This window comes from Perca flavescens, chromosome 8 (assembly GCF_004354835.1).
Source record: "Perca flavescens isolate YP-PL-M2 chromosome 8, PFLA_1.0, whole genome shotgun sequence".
NCBI lineage: Eukaryota > Metazoa > Chordata > Actinopteri > Perciformes > Percidae > Perca > Perca flavescens.
Window position 1 is genome coordinate 18,180,908 of NC_041338.1, and position 20,578 is coordinate 18,201,485.

Here is a 20,578-nt window from a genome sequence, read left to right on the forward strand (position 1 = left end):
ACACACTAAAGCTTAATTTAATCAACTTGTTACATTGCTTTATTCTTCAACTGATATTACATTTGTGTTTTGAACAATGCAGAAATGGAAAAAAACTATGTTCATGAAAGAAGAAGCATAATTAGCTAACCTTTTTCCAAAATATGACATTGTATTTATTATGTACATTATGAATTATCATGCAAACAAAACTTAATCCAATTTTTAAAACCACATTGAAGGATCCCTTCAAATTGTTTCCATGTCTTACAGAAATACCATTACAGCATTTTCCACAAATTCTTTGGTACGTCGCCCAACTAAAGACTTACTGCTCTATGGCTCTATTCAGACAGTCAGGGAAATATTAGACAATAAACAGGACACATCGTAATGCCACTGTAATTAGTAAACAAACGTCATTTTCAAAAATCAATCATGTCTACTGTACCCTTTTTTTCAAATACAAAATTATAAAACAACATTGTCAAATCAACACCACAGCCCATAGTGGTCAGCCGACAGCATACACGTTAGCAGATGAGTGTGCTAGCGGTAGCACTACCTCCGCTATCCCAGTCAGCTGCCTTGCGGGCAGTCTGTCGAGAGTCTCCTGTTTGACTCTCCCTGCCTAAATGCTCATGTCTTTCAAACTCCCTGCTCCAGTTTGTTTCGTTGGAACATTTTTCTATTCAAAGTTTTTAGTCTCCACACATTGTGACATAATCTGGGTTATTTTCTCAGACTTGACAAAGCTCCCTCCAGAGGCACAGAAGACATTATACAACACTTTTAACACACGTAGAACTCCCCATGATGAAGAAATTGATCATGATGTGTAAGTGCCCCTTTAAATTAATGCCTGTGCTAGTTTTTCCCTCGCCAAAATTCAGCCTAACTTTGGAGCATTATTTTGCCCCCTTCCCTTCTAGTTTCATGGGATACAAATATCTCCACCCTAGCTTAAAACGGAGTATCTTAAAGACAGTAATGTCGACCGAGATTGCCAGGGCTCCAGCGGGTCTCTTAGGGTTAAAAGATCGATTTTGAGATTTTATGAATCGATATCAGATCATTTAAATGAAGATTGTTTCAAATCGGAAAAATTATTTTTTAACCCAGCCCTACTGCTCTCTACAAGTCGGTGTCTGTACTCTGCCAAAGATTGTTTCTGAGGGAAAAAACAACCTTTTTGTAGTTTTAGCAACTCCACCAGAGCAAAACATCTCCTCTGTCCTCTGTCATCTGTCCTCTGACTTGAAAGGCATTCAAGTCACATTCATTTCAGGATTCAGTAGTATTTAGAAGGCTACCACTGCTAATTCAATGTGCCAGATACATATTTAATCAACGTTTAGGTAAATATAAGTATCAGCTCAGTATCGGCAGATACCCCCAATATTTAAGTCCTCTTGCAGTGAACCTCCAACCATCAACTGCTTCAAGGTTAGTCAAATGACTGTTAAAAAAGAAATCCTCTATAAGCTTAGCAATGAACCACTATTTCCACTACAACACACACACACACGTGCACGCACGCACGCACACAGAAGCGGCCATCTTCCCAGGAACAACTCCTTGTTTTTCTCTTCTCCAGCTTCCCTCTGAGTTACAGCTCCTCTGAGAACTCATCGTGTTTGTGTCCATACACACTGCCAGAAAGACAGCAAAGCAGAATGCTCCATTTATTTTCCCCATTACAGCCTGGCTGCTTCACTCTCCTATAGTTTTACATGCTGTTCAATCTCAGCTTGTTCACTTATTTTTTTACAGCAGCGCACATAAAAACAAAGATGTTGAGATTCCGATGGAGATGAGGGTCTTTGAGTTAAAGTGCAGTTATAATAAATGAACCTCCTGTTGTATGTCCAAATATATTACGAAGAAACTACTTTCTTAGTAAATAACACATTTGCAATGTTTGTTTAATCTTCAGTTGTTTATTTATGAGCTTTACAGAAGAGAATTTAAACGTTAATATACCCTTAATAACAAGAGTCAACCTTATTTCTTTTTCTTTCTTTTTTTTGTTGAAGCAAAAGCAAAGTGGCCTAGTGTGAGGCTACACCATACGTCTTGCTCTGTGGTATTTCAGGGCTCATCACAGATGCATAATTGAATTGACTTGCATGGGTGAACTTAATTGCCTCCAGTACCAATGAGCCCTGGCTTAGATGTAGAAGCGCAGTGTGTATCGGCAGATCTGACTTTTAAAGTAGCACGCCACGTCAGCGAGCACGGCCGCCTCCTATATGGGCAGGATGTAACTAGGGGAGATTCAAGACTATTCAGCCAAGTCGTTTGAGTCACTGCAGTTCCCGACAGAGGACCCCGATAAGGTGTGATTCATGAGCACTGCCTTCTGCGAGGCTCAGCCTGGACAACAACAACACCACCACACATGGACAAGGCAGCCACACCAACACAGGCACACAAAAAACTAAAACAGAGGGACACACTTTTTGATCTTTCCTACTTTCACTCACCCACACTGCAAACACACCCACTCACCAAGCTGCTGTATCAATCAAAAGAATGCAATTACAGTTTAAATGCTAATTTACAGTATTCAAAGTATTATTCCTCAAATGCTATTTATAGTGCTGTCTTAAGGATGAGATCATATCCACCTCTAAGTTGTTTCCAAATTAAAATCATGTAGCTGTGTCCCCATCTAGTGGTGATAAACGGAGACACACACCAGAGCTGACTGGTAGGTATACAGATGTGCAACATACAGATGAGTACCAGTGTCTTTACGGTCAACAAACTGTGTCCTAGTTTTGCTGGGTGGTGTCCAACACAACCCTAGTCTTTGGAAATAAAGCATTACACCATTTAAAAGGACCTCTAACTGTGTCCTCTTGTGTCATGTAAATGACACATCTGTATCTGAATTTAGTGTAGGGCTGCAAACAAAGGATTATTTTCATAGTTGATTAATCTGTTGATTATTTTCTCGATTATTTGATTAGTTGTTTGGTCTATAAAATGTCAGAAAATGCTGAAAAATGTGGATCAGTGTTTCCCAAAAGCCCAAGGTGACGTCCATGCGCGGAGTTTGCGGGGGTTTCCGTTTCAGCTACCAGGGGGTAATTGTTTCAAAAATGAGTGGAATAATTACTTCTGACATAACCAGATATTTTATAAATACTTTAAAAACACAAAACAACTAAATGGGGATAGGTAATACATCTGATTTCATATACTGCTTTAGTAAAAATAATATTTTTTCAGGGCTCTGCCTCTCACCTGAGACCATTGTCGACGCATATGCAGGACGCAAAAAACAATAATTTGTTGCAATAGTCGGGACATCTTACCGTGCCAACGTTACAATAAAGGTTGCCTAAATGCCATGTATATAAATTTGCTGTCAGCTTACTAATTGAGTGCGCGTTTTGTGTAGATTTGGACTTTGATACGTTTTATTCCACTTTGTTTAAACGGCGAAGTTCACCTCGTTCACCTGTTTGGAGCTGACTGGTGAATGTGACGCGTATAGGGCCTTGCTGGATACACCGTGACTCTGTTTGTGAATCTACTGATCGCTGTGGATGACTTGTTTTCATGTCATTGGATTACGGCAAAATACTGATCTTTTTTCTTAACATGTCTTAACGTTTTATGGTGCGATTGCGCTTGGTTTCTGCGTTTGGAGAGGCATCTCAACAGACTGGAGGTCCAACACTGATTGTTCACTGTTAACCTACGTGTTAGTTGAATTTAAGTGTCGGGGCATTCTGCCACCGTCTGTCTATTGTGCTCCAACACAGCCGTGCCCACGGGCGTCAGTTTGGTTTGAAATGTGCTGGGGACAGAGACGCATTCGGAGGTACATTTCCAGAAGTGCTGGGTACAATGACGCATACGTTTTTTTCTCTTTCGCGCAGGTCAGGTTTAACCCCTTAACGCTGACTGTCGCTAATTTGCATCAAACCCCTTCCATTCCGACAGCAGGCGAGATAGCGTGTATATTCCCCGCAATGCCGGTTTGTTTACATGCGATACATACCTCGGAACCTTTTGCGTGCACTGGTTTCTCGTAGGACCGGTCGGAGTGGGAGATACATCCGTTTCACGTAAGCAAAATTAACCCTAACCCTACGCCTAACCCTACCCCTAAACCTAATCCTACCCCTAAACCTAACCCTACCCCTAAACCTAAAGAAACTACTGTCAATGTTAGGGAGTAGGAGAGTGTTTTCTTTCTTGCCGTTGTCAAGATCCATGTATTTGTCATTTACAGTTTAGAAGTTCTAACAACTTTGTGACATGAATGAAATCTACTATGTGTTTTATTAATTTTACCATTTTGTAAAGAATTTTACCATAATGCCTGTTGTCGCTAATTTGCATCATACCTAAATTTATATCTATTCCATATGCTAGACAAATTAACAATCTCAACTTAATTTAGCATCAGCTTGGAGCCAGAAACACACATAATATTTTGTTTATATAATTGTGAATAAATTCAGGCGTCAAGGGGTTAATGTACGTAAACAATGACCAATGATTACCAAATTTCTCTCTAATATTGCTCCTCATAACCACAGAAAACTGTCAAAAAATATAACCCAAAGTCCAATTATTATGGACGTTATCTGACATTTAGCGTTTCTGCTTCACATTTTCAGCAGGGCAGCGGAGCAGCTGTTGGTTGACTCCCAACGGTTCTCATGGGCTTTGTAAGTCCTAACATGAAAAAGCTTAACGTGGTTTAATATACCTAAACAACGATCAATCATCACCACATTTCTGGTTAGATATTTTGACAGTTTTCAGTGGTTATGAGGAGCAATATGAGAGAAATTTGGTAATCATTGTTTAGGTACAAGCTTTTTCCTCGCTTTTTCTTCGCCATAGCCTGTCAAGTTCTTTTGACAGGCATAAGTGTTCATTTCAAGATATGGCCATGATAAATTTGGTGAAAGTTGTTGAGGTACATTAAACCACGTTAAGCTTTTTCACGTTAAGCAGAACAGGCAGCGTTGTGAACAGAGAAGCGTGCAGCCTGCGCAGCAGCAGAGCGGCTGTGTCTGTGCCTGCCCTGTGGGGACAGAGATTGTTGTAGATTTTTTGCATCTGTCGCTCAAGAATTATATGCGTTACGGACTTCTTTTTTTAACTAAATTGAGCTCGAGGTTTTAAATTGTTACAATGTAAATTCAAATCTGCTTAAAAAAATAAACCTATGTTTATTTAGCATGTTTGTTTGTCCATATGTGATCGTGCTGTGTTCCCCAGGTCTCAGTTGCTACAATGAGTTTGTTTGGTTTTTTTGCCCCCCCTTGCTCGAATGTCAAACTCCGCCTATGGTGACGTCTTCAAATGTCTTCTTTTGTCCACAACTATAAGATATTCCGTTTACTGTCACAGAAGAGAGAAGAAACTGGAATCAAAGAATTTTTACTTTTTTCTTTAAAAAAAATACTCAAACCGACTATCAAAATAGTTAGCCGATTAATTTAAGAGTTGATTAATCGATTAATCTTTGCAGCTCTAATTTAGTGCAAGTTGTTCCCGATTATTAGCATTTGTAGCCTACTATTTATCCTCAACAGCCCATTTCTAGTAAAACTAATGGCCGCACTGAGCGGAACAGAAACAACTAACCGTTTGGTGAGGATACATTGCAGCGGCAGCCTTGAGCATTAGGCTCAATCGTTTAGGCTAAGCAGCCTACCAAGATACCTGCTTTGTTACATATCCTGTGATACACGCTTTTCAATCGAAGAAACTGGGGCTTCAGTGCCTTTTATACGCTCAGTTCCAAGGTAGGTACACCTAAAAATAATGTAGTCTAATACAACAGTTCTGCAATAAATCCTTCATGAAGGTGATAATGTTTTAGTGTTTGTGGTAACTGTTTTAGAAAGGTGTTGATTCAACTGTATGAATATTTTGGAGAATGCCGGTTGTAGTGCTGTTGAACTGTATTGCATCATACTGACAGAACATTATAAACTTCATGAAGGGAAGATTTATTCAGACCTTTTATGTCATTTAGGTATGAGGACATGCTGGATTTATTGCAGGACTGTTGTATTAGTCTACATTAGTTTTAGCTAGGTGTACCTAATAAACTGGCAACTGAGACTGTGTTTTAATTTACAGTAATTTCTTTCCCACTCAGTCCAGATTAAATCCCTTGATTGTCTGAGACACACTGCAGACACTTTGTTTTCTGTATCTCACACACACACACACACACACACACACACACACACACACACACACACACACACACACACACACACACACACACACACACACACACACACACACACACACACACACACACACACACACACACACACACACACACACACACACACACACACAGTCTCAGGGGTAAGGAAGGCAGTGCACCAACTGCTCCTGACAGATGAGAAGCACACAGCAGGAGGAGTGAAGGCAACTGAGATGTGATCAACGTCTCCATTCATCATGATACCGCTCTTCAACAGCAACAAGTCTGACACGGCTAAAGGAGGTAAGTACCATCTGAACACTTTTAATATTCTAGATAAAATGTATTAAACTTTTAAATAATTTATGATACGATAAACTAATAAACTTGTCACAGGACTGTATATCCATACTGTCTACATTACATAGCATCCTTATACTTTCTAAAATTATCATTGCAGTGAAGCTGTATGATAAAAAATGAATACTTAAATAACACATATTAAACTAAATAATCACAAAATAGGATATAAAAACTTTGCCTTTTCTGTCTGTCAGTGGGTACTGACAGGGAGACATGATCTAGGTTGAACTGTACTAAAAGTTATTTGTTAAGATCTGCTCACCTGAACAAAATGAATGTATTATCTGTGATCAAGTACAAACATAGGCTGACATATTGAAGGCAATAGATCAACAGTCCCCAGTTTGCATTGTTCGCAGCAGACAGTCAAGCATTCGCTTCCTGGACACATGCTGGTGACGCTCAGAGACTATGGTGACAGCTACTGTAAATATAAAAAGGGCCCTGGGAGAGAGTGGGTGAACACATCTTACTTAAAGTACTCTCTAAGAACAGGGCTTACTGTCAGAGTCAATAAAACAGACTATGGCCTACATTATTCTGGAAGGGGCTTATCCTTCTAATAAATACTCCGAAGTTATTAAAATCCTGAAAAATAAAACCGGTGTTTTGTAGATTTTAAATACCAGAAAGTAGATGATAATGAGTCAGTTTAGCATAAATCTTGGACACTAATCCTCTCACAGGAAAATCAACAAACCATTTAATGACTGGTCGTGCCTCAAGACTGTTTTGTTGTATGCTTTACACTATCCCTATTGGACAGTTCAAGCCAACTAAAATAAATAATATCAACACTTTGTCAGTGTTGTTTGACTGGATTTATGATGTGTTAAATGGGCACTCCCACCTATTTTTACATGTCAAAGTCAATGTACCAGTCACAGCGCGTACTACGCAGTCTAAAAAAACAGAAAATGTCTTCTGTGGCTCTGTAGTAGCTTTGACAAAAGAATTATTTAAAGCGACATTTACCGGAAAGCTTGTGTCTGAAAGACATGGGAGTTAACTTGTCATTGAGTGTGTAACAAAAGATACAATCAAGCTGCATTATGGGAAGTGTAGGAATCAGTGTTCCTATACTACAAACTGAAAAGCAATATAACTCTTGATTTTGACTATTCTTTTTCAAAGACATCGCCAAATAAGAACTTCTGATTATGTTTAATCAATGTTGTTGTTTTTTTATTAAGTCCAATGCCAGTGTTATTGAAATCCTCACCTTCTGCAATATCTGCACATTGGAACTATGGTGGTTAAGGTTACTAAAAGATTGATATGAGAAATAAACTACAGTTAATGTATGGTTAAAGTTAGACAACTAGGAACACTTGCTTTGAGTCAGGCAATCTTGTGGTTATGGTTTAATAACAAACAAAAAACATTAATTGCAGGTCTATGACCGAATGCAAACTCCAGTCTCCTGCACAAAGGTCAAAAGTACTGCTCATCCACCACCCCAACCTTTACACTCTTACCTTCCACCTCGCTACATACAGGGCACATTGCTTTGTGTATTAGTATGGAAGATTGGCACTGGAGGTGCAGAAATAAATATGGAAGTACTTCTTACAATCAGTTTCTCGCAAACCCTCCAACTTTATGGGAGTGCAATACTAAAATGCTGGACTACTCTTTTACTAGTCAAAACATATTAAATTATTAAAAATAATGAAGTTGCAAAATGACTCTACCTCCTCTCCTTAAATCCCAGAGATGCTTTTGGAGTTCCTCAACCAATCAAGAGTATTCTGCAGCCAGTTTGAGAACGGCCAGTGGTTCTGCTACGTCCTGCTGGTTCTCTACTCTTTTGCCCTTCCTGTGGGGATCCTGGGAAACATAGCAGCTCTAATCAACTACTCCTGCTTCAGGAAAATCTCAAGCACCAGCAATCATTTCTTGTTTAACCTGGCCTTGTGTGACTCAGCCTGGATCCTCACCCTCCCCTTCTCCCTCTACTTTACCTTGCAGAGGCCGCACCTCAAAGACATACAGATCTTCTGCCAGTTCAAGAAGATCTCCTTCAACATCAACATTTATGGCAGCATCGTCTTCCTCACTCTTATCAGTTTCAATCGCTACGTTGGGACGGTGCACCCAATCAGCTCTCTCCGCTGGTGGGATATGGGTAAAGCCAAACTGTGCTCAGTCTGCACATGGGTCGTGTTGGTCCTGACTTCCATTCCTGACTTGTTTGTAACTTTTGCTATTAAGCGACCAGAAAACGTCACTGTGTGCATGGACCACATCCAGGGCCCTTTTATCTATGTCAAGACAATCACCATTATCAGAACAATAATATGCTTCATGCTACCATTCAGCGTGATGCTGGGTTTTTACATAAAGACAGTTCGTGTTTTGAGGCGTCTCCCGAGGGGTGGAAGGCACAGAGGAGCCCAGCGGGCAGGAGGGAAGCCCCTGCGGCTAATCACTGCTGCCATACTCGTTTTTGCGGTTGCCTTTGTGCCGTACCACGTCATGATCATCACCCTGGTGTTCATGAGGATCAATAACCAGGTCACACCATCTAACACCAACGTCCTCTATGCCTCCTATGAGTTATTTGAGGCCATGTGCAGTTTAAGCAGCTGCCTGGACCCAGTGCTGTATATTGTGGCTAGTGAGCAATTCCAGAGGAAGCTGCTGGCCTTGAAAAGAGACCAATACAGGAGGCTGTGCTGCAGAGCCAACAGGAGGGTTGGGGTAATTGGGTGACTGAGTGGATCCAATGCATGACTGTTTGGGCTAGTTACCTTGGCTGTATCACTGTTACACATGCACCAGTGGCTAATGTTAATGGTACACCTACCTATATGGCCTAAAGTATGCTGGTAAATTGCACTATTTTGGAAATGGAATTAAAAAAGAAACTACTGCGGCTGATACATTGCTATCAGTGTAAAGGCATCATAGCATGTTTTGCACTACAAAAACATGTTATTTATTTTTAAATTTATTGGACTTTATTGACTTTCTGTCATCATTTTTGTTGTTACCAAGCCGCAATATAAATCATCAGTGGTCTCATCCTCATTTGTGCTTTACAGCTGTACCTCGTAAAATCAGTACATATGGTAGTCTGATTGATAGAAAGACAAAATATATGTCAAAAGACATTAATACATGTAGGGTTGCAACTAACGACTATATTTATTATCAATAATTCTACTGATTATTTTCTTGATTAATGGTTTTGTCAATATAATGTAAAGAAAACTAACAAATGTCCTTCATAATTTCAAAACAAGTTGACATATTCATATTGCTTGTTTAATTCGGCTAACAGTCCAACACCAAAATAATTAAATCTACGAAGATATAAAAGAGAGGAAAGAATTAATGAATAAAATGATTAGCAGATTGTCATTTTCTGTTGATGGATTAATCCACTAATCAGTTTGATAGATAGATATACTGATTTGCTCAATCACATTACAGACAGGTAACAAATTGAAGAGAAAACCTGAATAAATGGGTGCCATAAAATAACAAGCAGATCCTTCCATACAGGGCAAAACGACCAAACACCTAATTTCTCCCTTTAAATGGTCTCACATACTGTATACAGTATGTGCAGTTTAGGTCCGACTTAACTGCACCTGTATCATAACAGGAAAGCACAGGTGAATGAATATATCACCCTATTATTTATTTGCAGTGGAGGTGGGATTAACTCCTGTTACAGTCTTATCAAAACAAATCTGCAAAAACACCCACCAACACCTCCTGTTCAAACATTTTGACTGTAGTGTATTGGAGTGGAAAACGCACATGGCAAATGTGATCAAAATTAACAACGAAAGAAGTCAACACCAGGCCTTGAAAAACCAAAACATGGCTCATGTTTGGTCAAATAGTAAGTGATATCCATATTGATTCTTGGACTATTGATAGCACAGTCTTTCCATCTCAAAGGATGCTCTTTGTATTCAAGTCAAGGGCAGCTCCACTCTTTTTTTTTTTATTTCTTTTTTTTGAGCGTGTACTTGCATCTATAGGTTAGGTTTAAGTATGCAGGTCTACTGTATCCTGTTTTGATTTGAAGCATCACAACAACACTCCTGCCCTCCTTAGGGAACCTAATGAACATCTCCCTCAAACTCAAACCCAGCACAGGCAGAGAGCATCAGCAACGCCTGGAACTTAGCATGTATACACTAGCATCCACATTCATCACACATTTGCTGGGCCGCAGCATCACAGGGTGGTGTGGGAATAGCCATGACTACAGGCCACCAGCGTCCCCAGAGCTGACCTCCTCTGTAACTAAGTGTCTGGATAATAAATCAGTGCTGGGAAGTGACAACAGAACTCCCTCCACAGGGAGACTGCAGCAAGTAGAGCCGAGACACAGAGCGCTGGCTACTGGGCCACTGTACCATTGTACCTGTTCCTGTAAGAGGCCTGTTAGATCATTTCATTGTGTTATTCATAGCTTGGCTCCGGACCAAAGGAGTCATACATTTCAGTTAAATAAGCAATTTCCTTTTGGCTGGTGTCCTTTGTTTGGTAGCTCTCGTCATTATTACTCTGTGGCTTTGTCTCCCTGTCTGCTGTGCAAACACCTTTGTGTTTTATACTGTACCTGTATCTCTTAGTAATGATTTGTGTTAAACTACACAAGATAAGAACCAAACTGCACTTCAACATTAGTTAAGATTGTGGCCCCTTGAGGGCAGCGCAACATGCCATAAACACATTGACATATTTTCATCTTTTAAAGTTGATATAGTGAACGTGTTAGCAAACATTTGCCTATATACTCATCTAGCCGACAAGGAGCAACAATAGCATTCATTTGGAGTCCTGCCTCTGGACATGTTGTGTATTTAAGTATAATATTCACTGTTACCCTAAGATCTCTTTTGGTCTCCACCAAATCCTTGGGAAAAATGTGTTTTTAGCTGCTAAATGCTCCACTATGTACACAAGCTAGTTGCTAACGTTGTTTCTGCAGTTTGGTGCTGAGCAGGTACAGTTGGTCCAACAGAGCTTTTTCACTGAAAATAGACCCATGCTGTTGTTGGATTCCCAGACACTGAAATGCATCAAAGACATCAACCAAGAGACAGCAGCTACACAAAGTAAGACAGAAGTATAAATTTAGGCTGCAGAGGGACAGCAGTGATCTGACATCAGAGCAATCATGCATTATTTACAGAGGAAGGGGACAGCCTCTGAGCCTCGAACTGAGACTGGCCTGCTACTGAAGGAGAGTGTAAAACATGCAGCTCTACAGGGCACCACAAGGTTGCTAAAGGCTGAATAGTCATGAGGCTGATAATTATGCCGATAACTGCAGATCAGCCATATACGTAGATCAGCCCAGGGTCATGTTGCTATTTTTGGATTTCTTGGCGATACACTGTACAGATGCGAGAACAGTCAAAAGTATTCAAATACTGTATGCAGAATCGAAAATATACCTCAATTTAGTACAGCAACACTTAGCCAATTGAAGGATAAGTCGATCCACAGACAAATCTGCAACTACTGTTAAACAAAAAGATAAAAGGAAAAATGCCAAAAAAATCTCTGGTTACAGCTTCTCAAATGTGAGGATTTGCTGCTTTTCTCAGTTTATATTTTCGTAAATTGAAAATCTTTTGCATTTTGGTTGGACTTAACTAGCAATTTTTTATTTATTTTTTTAAGATTATTTTTGACAGGACAGCTGAAGATATGAAAGGGGAGAGAGAGGGGGAACTACATGCAGCAAAGGGCTGCAGGTTGGAGCCGAACCCGGGCCCTCTGGGTCAAGGAGTAAACCCCTATGGGCGCCCGCTCCACAAACCGAGCTATCCGGGCAGATTTAACTAGCAATTTGAAGACATCACAAGGGGCTTCTGGCAAATTGTGATGTGCATTTTTCACGCTTTTCTGATAATTTATATACTTATAATAATTAATAATTAAAATAATTACAGTTTCAGCCCTCAGCAAACTTGTAGTAGGCCTATGTATTGGAAACATGTAAATTATGTTTGTGTGAAATTGTCTTTTAACCCTTGTTATGATGTATAGTGGAGGAATCCCGTTTGGAATGGCAAGACAGTCTGAAAACCTATAGGAAGGCCCTAAGAAAGGCCAGATCAGACTATTACTCATCATTAATAGAAGAAAACAAGAACAACCCAAGGTTTCTTTTCAGCACTGTAGCCAGGCTGACAGATAGCCACAGCTCTACTGAGCCATCTATTCCTCTAGCTCTGAGTAGTGATGACTTCATGAGCTTCTTTAATGATAAAATTATAACAATTAGAGATAAAATTCAACACCTTTTGCCCTTAACTTCTAACAGTTCATCTTTAAATGCAGGACCGCTAGAAAGAACGACGACTCCCGACATATACTTGGACTGCTTTTATCCTATAGACCTTCAACAATTAATGTTAAAGATATCCTCAGCTAAGCCGTCTACCTGTCTCTTAGACCCCATCCCAACGAGGCTACTCAAAGAAGCGTTACCCGTGGTAAACACTTCATTATTAGATATGATCAACATGTCCTTACTAACAGGTTATGTACCGCAGTCATTTAAAATTGCTGTGATAAAACCTCTTCTGAAAAAAAAAAAACCACCCCTAGATCCTGAGGTCTTAGCAAACTATAGACCTATATCTAACCTTCCCTTTCTATCCAAGATCCTTGAGAAGGTGGTTGCTAATCAGTTATGTGATTTTCTACATAGCAACAGTCTATTTGATGATTTTCAATCAGGATTTAGAAAGAATCATAGCACAGAGACGGCACTGGTGAAAATTACTAACGACCTTCTAACTGCTGCAGACAAAGGACTTGTCTCCATTCTTGTTCTACTAGATCTTAGTGCTGCATTTGACACTATTGACCATACTATCCTGTTACAGAGACTGGAACACTTAGTTGGCATTAAAGGAATCGCACTAAGCTGGTTTAAGTCCTATTTCTCTGAACGATCCCAGTTTGTTAATGTTAATGATAAACCCTCCAAGCACGCTAAAGTTAGCCATGGCGTTCCTCAAGGCTCACTGCTTGGACCAATTCTATTTTCCTTATATATGCTTCCTCTAGGTAATATTATTAGGAAACACTCGATTAACTATCACTGTTACGCAGACGATACCCAATTATATCTGTCAATTAAGCCAGATGAAAGTGGTCAGTTAGCAAGACTTCAAACGTGTATTGAGGATATAAAATCCTGGATGACCCACAATTTCCTGATGTTAAACTCAGACAAAACTGAAGTTATTGTGATAGGACCAACGCACCGCCGAACTTCGTTTTCGAAAGATATAGTTACTCTGGATGGTATTACCCTGGCCTCCAGCACTACTGTCAGAAATCTAGGAGTTATTTTTGATCAGGATATATCCTTCAACGCCCACTTAAAACAAACCTCAAGAATAGCCTTTTTCCATCTTCGTAACATTGCCAAAATTAGGAATATCCTGTCTCAAAACGATGCTGAAAAACTAGTCCATGCATTCGTTACTTCTAGACTAGATTACTGCAATTCCTTATTATCAGGTTGCCCAAATAAGTCCATTAAGACTCTCCAACTGATCCAGAATGCTGCAGCACGTGTTCTGACGAGAACTAAGAGAAGAGATCATATTTCTCCTGTATTAGCTTCTCTGCATTGGCTTCCAGTGAAATATAGGATTGAATTTAAAATCCTCCTCCTGACTTACAAAGCTCTAAATGGTCAAGCACCATCATACTTAGAAGAGCTCATAGTACCTTATTGTCCCACTAGAGCACTGCGCTCCCAGAATGCGGGGCTACTTATGGTTCCTAGAGTCTCTGGAAGTAGACTGGGGCCAGGGCCTTCAGCTATCAGGCTCCAGTATTATGGAACCAGCTCCCAGTCGGGGTTCGAGAGGCAGACACCGTTACCACATTTAGGAGTAAACTGAAAACCCTCCTCTTTGATAAAGCTTATAGTTAGGGACGAGGAGTTGAAGCGTCCACCTAACCCGGCCCACTGCTTCTCCTCGTAGTCATCAGTTTTTTTTTTTTTTTTTTTTTCTATACTGTATAATTAATAATCAAGCGAGAGTAGAGGGAGGCGGTCCAGTACAGCCCGACCCGGTTGGGGGGAGTTCTAGCCCGACCAGGCACCTCTCTTTAACCTGCCTCTCTTAAGTTATGCTATTACAACTCTAGACTGCCGGGGAGGCTGTTCCTCCCTAAGACACACTGAGCTGCTCTCTCATCTCTACTTGTTACTTTTGTATGCATCCTGTCCCAGAAATGCTTGTTACTAATCTAGCTCTGGGGAGTTTACTCCCGGAGTCCTTATAGCTCTTCTTCGCAGAGCTATGCTCTGCGATTCTCTGCATTCCCGGCTGCATCCTGCTGCGTCCTGCTGCATCCGCAGCCTCCCCCCCGCTCTGCAGCGCCACTTACCACCCGCAACGCCATGCTGTGATGTTCATACGCACAGAGTAGTCAGGATCCGGTATAGGAGACTGCACTACTCAGTATGACACGATGTGCCCTGCTATGACATGAACTTCCACGATAACCTTCAAAGTCAATGTGACTTCTAATGTGACTGTTATCACCACTGTTCATCACGCCCCCAAACCGCCCGTCAGACACCGCCTACCAAGAGTCTGGGTCTGCCGAGGTTTCTTCCTAAAAGGGAGTTTTTTCTTGCCACTGTCGCAATAGCCACTGCTAATGCTTGCTCTTGAGGGAATTACTGTAATTGTTGGGCTTTTGGAATTTATAGAGTGTGGTCTAGACCTACTCTATCTGTAAAGTGTCTCGAGATAACTTTTGTTATGATTTGATACTATAAATAAAATTGAATTGAAAAATTGAATTGAATTGTATACTCATATAGTACATATTCATATATTCATAGTACATATCAGTCAGTTTGCATTTTTTAAAGGTAGATTACAAATCTTCAACATTTATTAGTGATGTAATGACATAACGGAGAGGTGGTTTTTGCTTTTGCCCTCTTTTGAAACTTCTTAACAAAACTCCAAATTGATCAATTGGCAGTTTAGTCCATAAAATGTCAGAAAATAGCTTAAAACGTAGCTCACAGTTCCTAAAGCCTGAGGTTTTTGCCTCCTAAACCAGAACATATTCAATTTGCAATGATATAAAACAGAAACAGAGAAGCTGTAATAGCACATTTTTGTCATTTTTGCTTGATAAATGGCTTAAACGATTTAACTATTATCATAATCCTTGTTGAATAATTCCCTGATAATGAATTATGACGAATTGTTTTGTCACTAGTATAAATAGACGCAGAAACATAAATTCACTCTCATCAGCAACACACACATATACCCTGCAGTGACACACACACACACACACACACACACACACACACACACACACACACACACACACACACACACACAAATCCTGCCACCCACCAATCCACTCCTCCACACTCCACACACATAGAAATGACCCGCAGCCACACATTGCTGCACAGAGGCCATCTCAGCCTTTGCGTGGTACAGTAACAACATATGACAGAACCCAGATGGCAACCTGCAGGCTACGCTCATCAAGATCAGGGAAAGGGGACAAGAGACACTCCAACAGAGCAACCAATGACATATCACAAATTCACACACACACACACACACACACACACACACACACACACACACACACACACACACACACACACACACACACACACACACACACACACACACACACACACACACACACACACACACACACACACACACACACACACACACACACACACACACACACACACACACACACGAGCGGTCAGCGTTTGATTGAATGTAAGAGTATGTAATAAGATGCAAAGGAGGGTCTAATCCGGTTAGGACGGCGCTCCACGTGACTTAAAATTACCTTTTAATTTACCTTTTAGAAGGGGCAAGGCCTTAGAGAGAGATAGGTTTATATATTATGCTAATCTAAGGGCTGAGACAGCCTGAGAAAGAAATGAGAAGCGGTTTCACTTTTCCAATTATGGAGATGGGCAGTAAGATTGTCATTTACTGTGAGGGTAGGCCCATGGAGCCTTAGTGCTGTGGTGATATGGTGCCGTATCATGCAGAAAGACAAACAGTTATGTATGAGGCAGTTTTTATAAATAGTATGTAGTTTAACACTACAGGCCCTATTTTAACGATCTGAAACGCAAGTATGAAACACAAAATGCAAGTAGCTTTGTGGGCGGATCTCCGGCGCTGTTGCCATTATAACGGCGGGATAAATGACTCTTGCGCCCGACGCAAATCTTAAATGGGTTGGTCTGAAGTAGCTAGGTGTTGTTTGGGCGTAACGTGAAAATAACCAATCAGAGCGTCATCTCACATTCCCTTTAAGAGCAGGTGCGCTTGTTCCATGGCGGATTGCTATTATGACGGCGGATTTGCCTGGCGCACGCCAGCAGGAGCTGTCCGGGATGCTATCCCGCCGTTATAATAGCAACACAAAGCTACTTGTGTTTTGTGTTTCATACTTGCGTTTCAGATCGTTAAAATAGGGCCCTAAACCAGGTTTCTCCTGGTCAGTGGCGGAATTGTTTTCTGAAACTGCAAAATAGCACCAGGGAGCGTTTGCGCCTAAACACGCCTGCTCTTTTCGCTGAACTGCCCCCGGGAGCGCAAATTTATTCCCTAATTTACCGACGTGCTTCTGTGGAGGGAAAAGTCCGCTGTGCGTCGATACATGCGTTGGTGTACACAAGTCAGTTGCGCTGGGTGCAAGATAGGGCCCTACATCTGTTTTATTTTGACAACCTGATTGATCAATTCAAGTTTCTTTCATAACAAGATGAAAGGCAAAAAAAATTACTGGCCAAAAAAACAAACAAAGATTTCATGCTTCATAATTCCAACAATCCAGTGTTTGTTTTTAAAGGAATAGTTTGACATATTGGGGGACACACATATTCATTTTCTTGCCGAGAGTTAGATAAGCAGATCGATACCACTTTCAACATATGGTGGTATCGATCTTCTAATCTAACTCTCTGCAAGAACACGAATAAGTAGGTTAGATATAGCTTTGAATGTCTTGAATGTCAATTGATTTCATATCTTCTGTCTACACATCATTTGACCTGTTAGCGCTCTTATTTTGTTGTTCTCATGGATGTTGTCAGTCAAGTTTTAAACATCCTTTTCTGTCACTTCCCCTAGACTATGGAACAGATTGACATCTGCCAACTTAAATCAATCACTTTTTCAAAATTTGTCTCATAATCCACCTCTATTTTTTATTCTTTGAGTCTGTCTGATCTTTGTGTGTGCGTGTGTGTGAGAGCGCTTGTGTTTTAAAGTATTGAGTTGTCTTACAGCCTCACTTTTAGACTCTTAGACTGTTGATTTAAGCCTAATGGGTCTACTATTCTAGCCAAAGAACTTTTACATTCGTATGCCATCTGCGTAAAAAACAAAAAAGGGCCTTTTTAGGGGATTCCCATGTAACTGCACTTCCACTAAAAGTAACAGAGTGAATTACATTTTTAATAATCCTTTTTAAGTGAAATATTGCTTAAAATTACAGAAAAGCCCTTGAACATGTTTGGCCCAAAGGAGTATCAGTCTTAAAATTTAAAAAAGGTGACTCTATGGCTAAACGCAAACAAACAAAAAACGAAATAGACAGCTCACAAACCCTATAACCTAAGATTGAATACAAATGCGTAATGACAGCCAGTCTTCCTCTGAATTACCAGAACTCCTGGCTCCCGCTAACTCCATTAGAGAGCAAACATAGCCTTGAGTGGCTGAATGAAACAGTAAAGGTTGTTCCTTACCTCAATTGAAATCTTAAACCACATAATCTGTCACAAGCTATTCTTTGTCGAACATTAATTTGCACCTCTGCCTAAATAGCAACATGACTGAAAAACATAACTAAATAAAAGGATTGCGAAGAAACTGTTACGCGACAACTGGATTTGTGTGGGTTTCTAAGGGGGTAAATAATATATTGTGCCAAATACGGGGAAAAAAAGAAAACACTAAATCGCTAGAGGGAGGAGGTGGTGTATTCACTGCTGAATGTTTTCTAGGCCATGATAAATGATATATGATGCAGGCGATGTGTCAGCTTTCAAAAACAATGTCTGTTTCCAGGGTTGGGACAAATTGATTTGAAGGTTAGCAGAGCTGCAAACAGAATGAGCGTGAATATGACTCCAGTAATGTGAGGTATCATATTTGTAAAATGGCATCAGAAAAAAAAAAAAAAAAAAAAAAAAAACTTGACAGTAACAAACATTTTCAACAGTCACAGATTATGATTCCAAAGTGCTTTTTTCAGTACTGAAACCTTTGCATGGACCGTGTTTCTATTCAGAAGTGTTCCCACTGCATGCCTACATATCAGAAAAGCAGAAGAGATAGTGGACAGAGACCTGCAGGGCTTAAAGGAGAATTCCGGCCAATTTTTACATTAATCTTGATCACTATAAATACGAGAGTACAGTTGATAGAAAAAAAAATGAGCCGAATCGGTGCGGTCAACACAGAGTTGCTGCAGCTACATCTACGAGCTTCCACTTAGCTAAAACGGCAGTTGTCGTGACAAGTTTTAGAGTGCCTTTGTGCCTCTTAACAGACACAAAATGCAATTAAAATGTCTGTGCAACATGAACAGGGCCCTTAAGTGACAACAGGATGCGTTTTCAACTCAGACATTGTTTAAATTCACCTACCCTGTCTCTATCCTGCCGGTAGCTAGTAGGGCTGCCACCTTCGATTAGTCGACTAATCGGTCGTTTTGGTCTTAGTCGACTAAGATTTCTTTAGTCGATTAGTCATTTTTCATGCTTATTCATGCTTAATTACTCATTTCCAAGAAACTTCTGAGCACATTTATGGTAAACACAAGATTTAAAGTGGTGCTTTTGCAGGATTAATTGTGGAGAAACTCAGTTTTACAGATGGTTAATTAACTACATTTATATTGTGCTTTTCTAGTCTTAACCACCTCTCAAAGCGCACAGCTCTGTCAATTAAATCAACTAATCGATTAGTCGACAAAATTGTATAAGTGTTAGTCGACTAAGAATTTCTTTAGTCGAGGACAGCGATAGTAGCTAGCTCGCCCTGCTAGCTGCTAGCTGCCGTGTGTTCAGCCAGTTCTGTGTGTATTTGTAGCTCATCCATTTTGTGTGCGATTGATCTGGTGTTGGTGAGTAGGAGGCTTGGCAGTGGCGATCTGTGTGGTAGTTCCCTTAGCCGGGCTAGCAGGCCTGACCGGCATCCTTGCTTCTGCTTTCTCCCCGCTTTCGTCGCCCCCTGCTGCCCACAACAATCCACCCAGCGCCCGCTGTTGTGGCTATGTCCTCCTCCAGAGGACAGGTCATGCCTTCACGAGGAAAACTTGAAGTTTATTCCCCCTTAAAAATAGGTAATTGAGCACTATAGTGGTTAAGACCATATCAGTGACTATGTAACTACTATGTCACTGCCAAGCCTCCTACTCACCAACACCAGATCGATCACACACAAAATGGATGAGCTACAAATACACACAGAACTGGCTGAACACACGGCAGCTAGCAGCTGGCAGGGCGAGCTAGCTACCGGCAGGATAGAGACAGGGTAGGTGAATTTAAACAATGTCTGAGTTGAAAACGCATCTTGTTGTCATGTAAGGGCCCTGTTCATGTTGCACAGACATTTAATGCCCCGACAACTGCCGTTTTAGCTGAGTGGAAGCTCGTAGACATACTGCAGCTCAGTGTTGACCGCAAGATTTGGCTTCTTTTTTTTTATATTCACTGTACTCACATATTTATAGCGATCAAGATTAACGTAAAAATTGGCCGGAATTCTCCTTTAAGTAGAGACATCATGGTGTGCAGTAGGTGGGCCACGTGGGCCTGTGTGACAGATCTATAATAGATAATAAACTTTGCAGTGGGCCTGGTGCTATAGCACAGCTCTTACTGTATGCCTCACCTGGGTTGTGATTACATAACTGCTTTACTGAAATGTTGTGCAGGACACATCTCGCCTCTCCAACTCTCAACAATCTCTTTCCCTCTCTACCACGGATTCAATGCATCTGTCCTAC

At 40.6% G+C, this 20,578-nt stretch overlaps 1 protein-coding gene across 4 annotated transcripts in view; it reads right to left on the reverse strand.

The window, feature by feature from the left end:
- tmem117 (transmembrane protein 117) overlaps positions 1-20,578 on the reverse strand; it is a 54,181-nt gene that overhangs the window by 25,140 nt on the left and 8,463 nt on the right. The window contains exon 1 of one of the 4 annotated variants that reach the window (XM_028585151.1): positions 8,233-8,305. The exons of 2 other annotated variants lie outside the window; for them this stretch is intronic. The gene's annotated coding sequence lies outside the window, so the exon portion shown is untranslated. Of the gene's footprint in view, positions 1-3,994; positions 4,018-8,232; positions 8,306-20,578 lie in introns of those variants that run through there. One more of the 4 variants, XM_028585150.1, reaches the window with a different exon arrangement.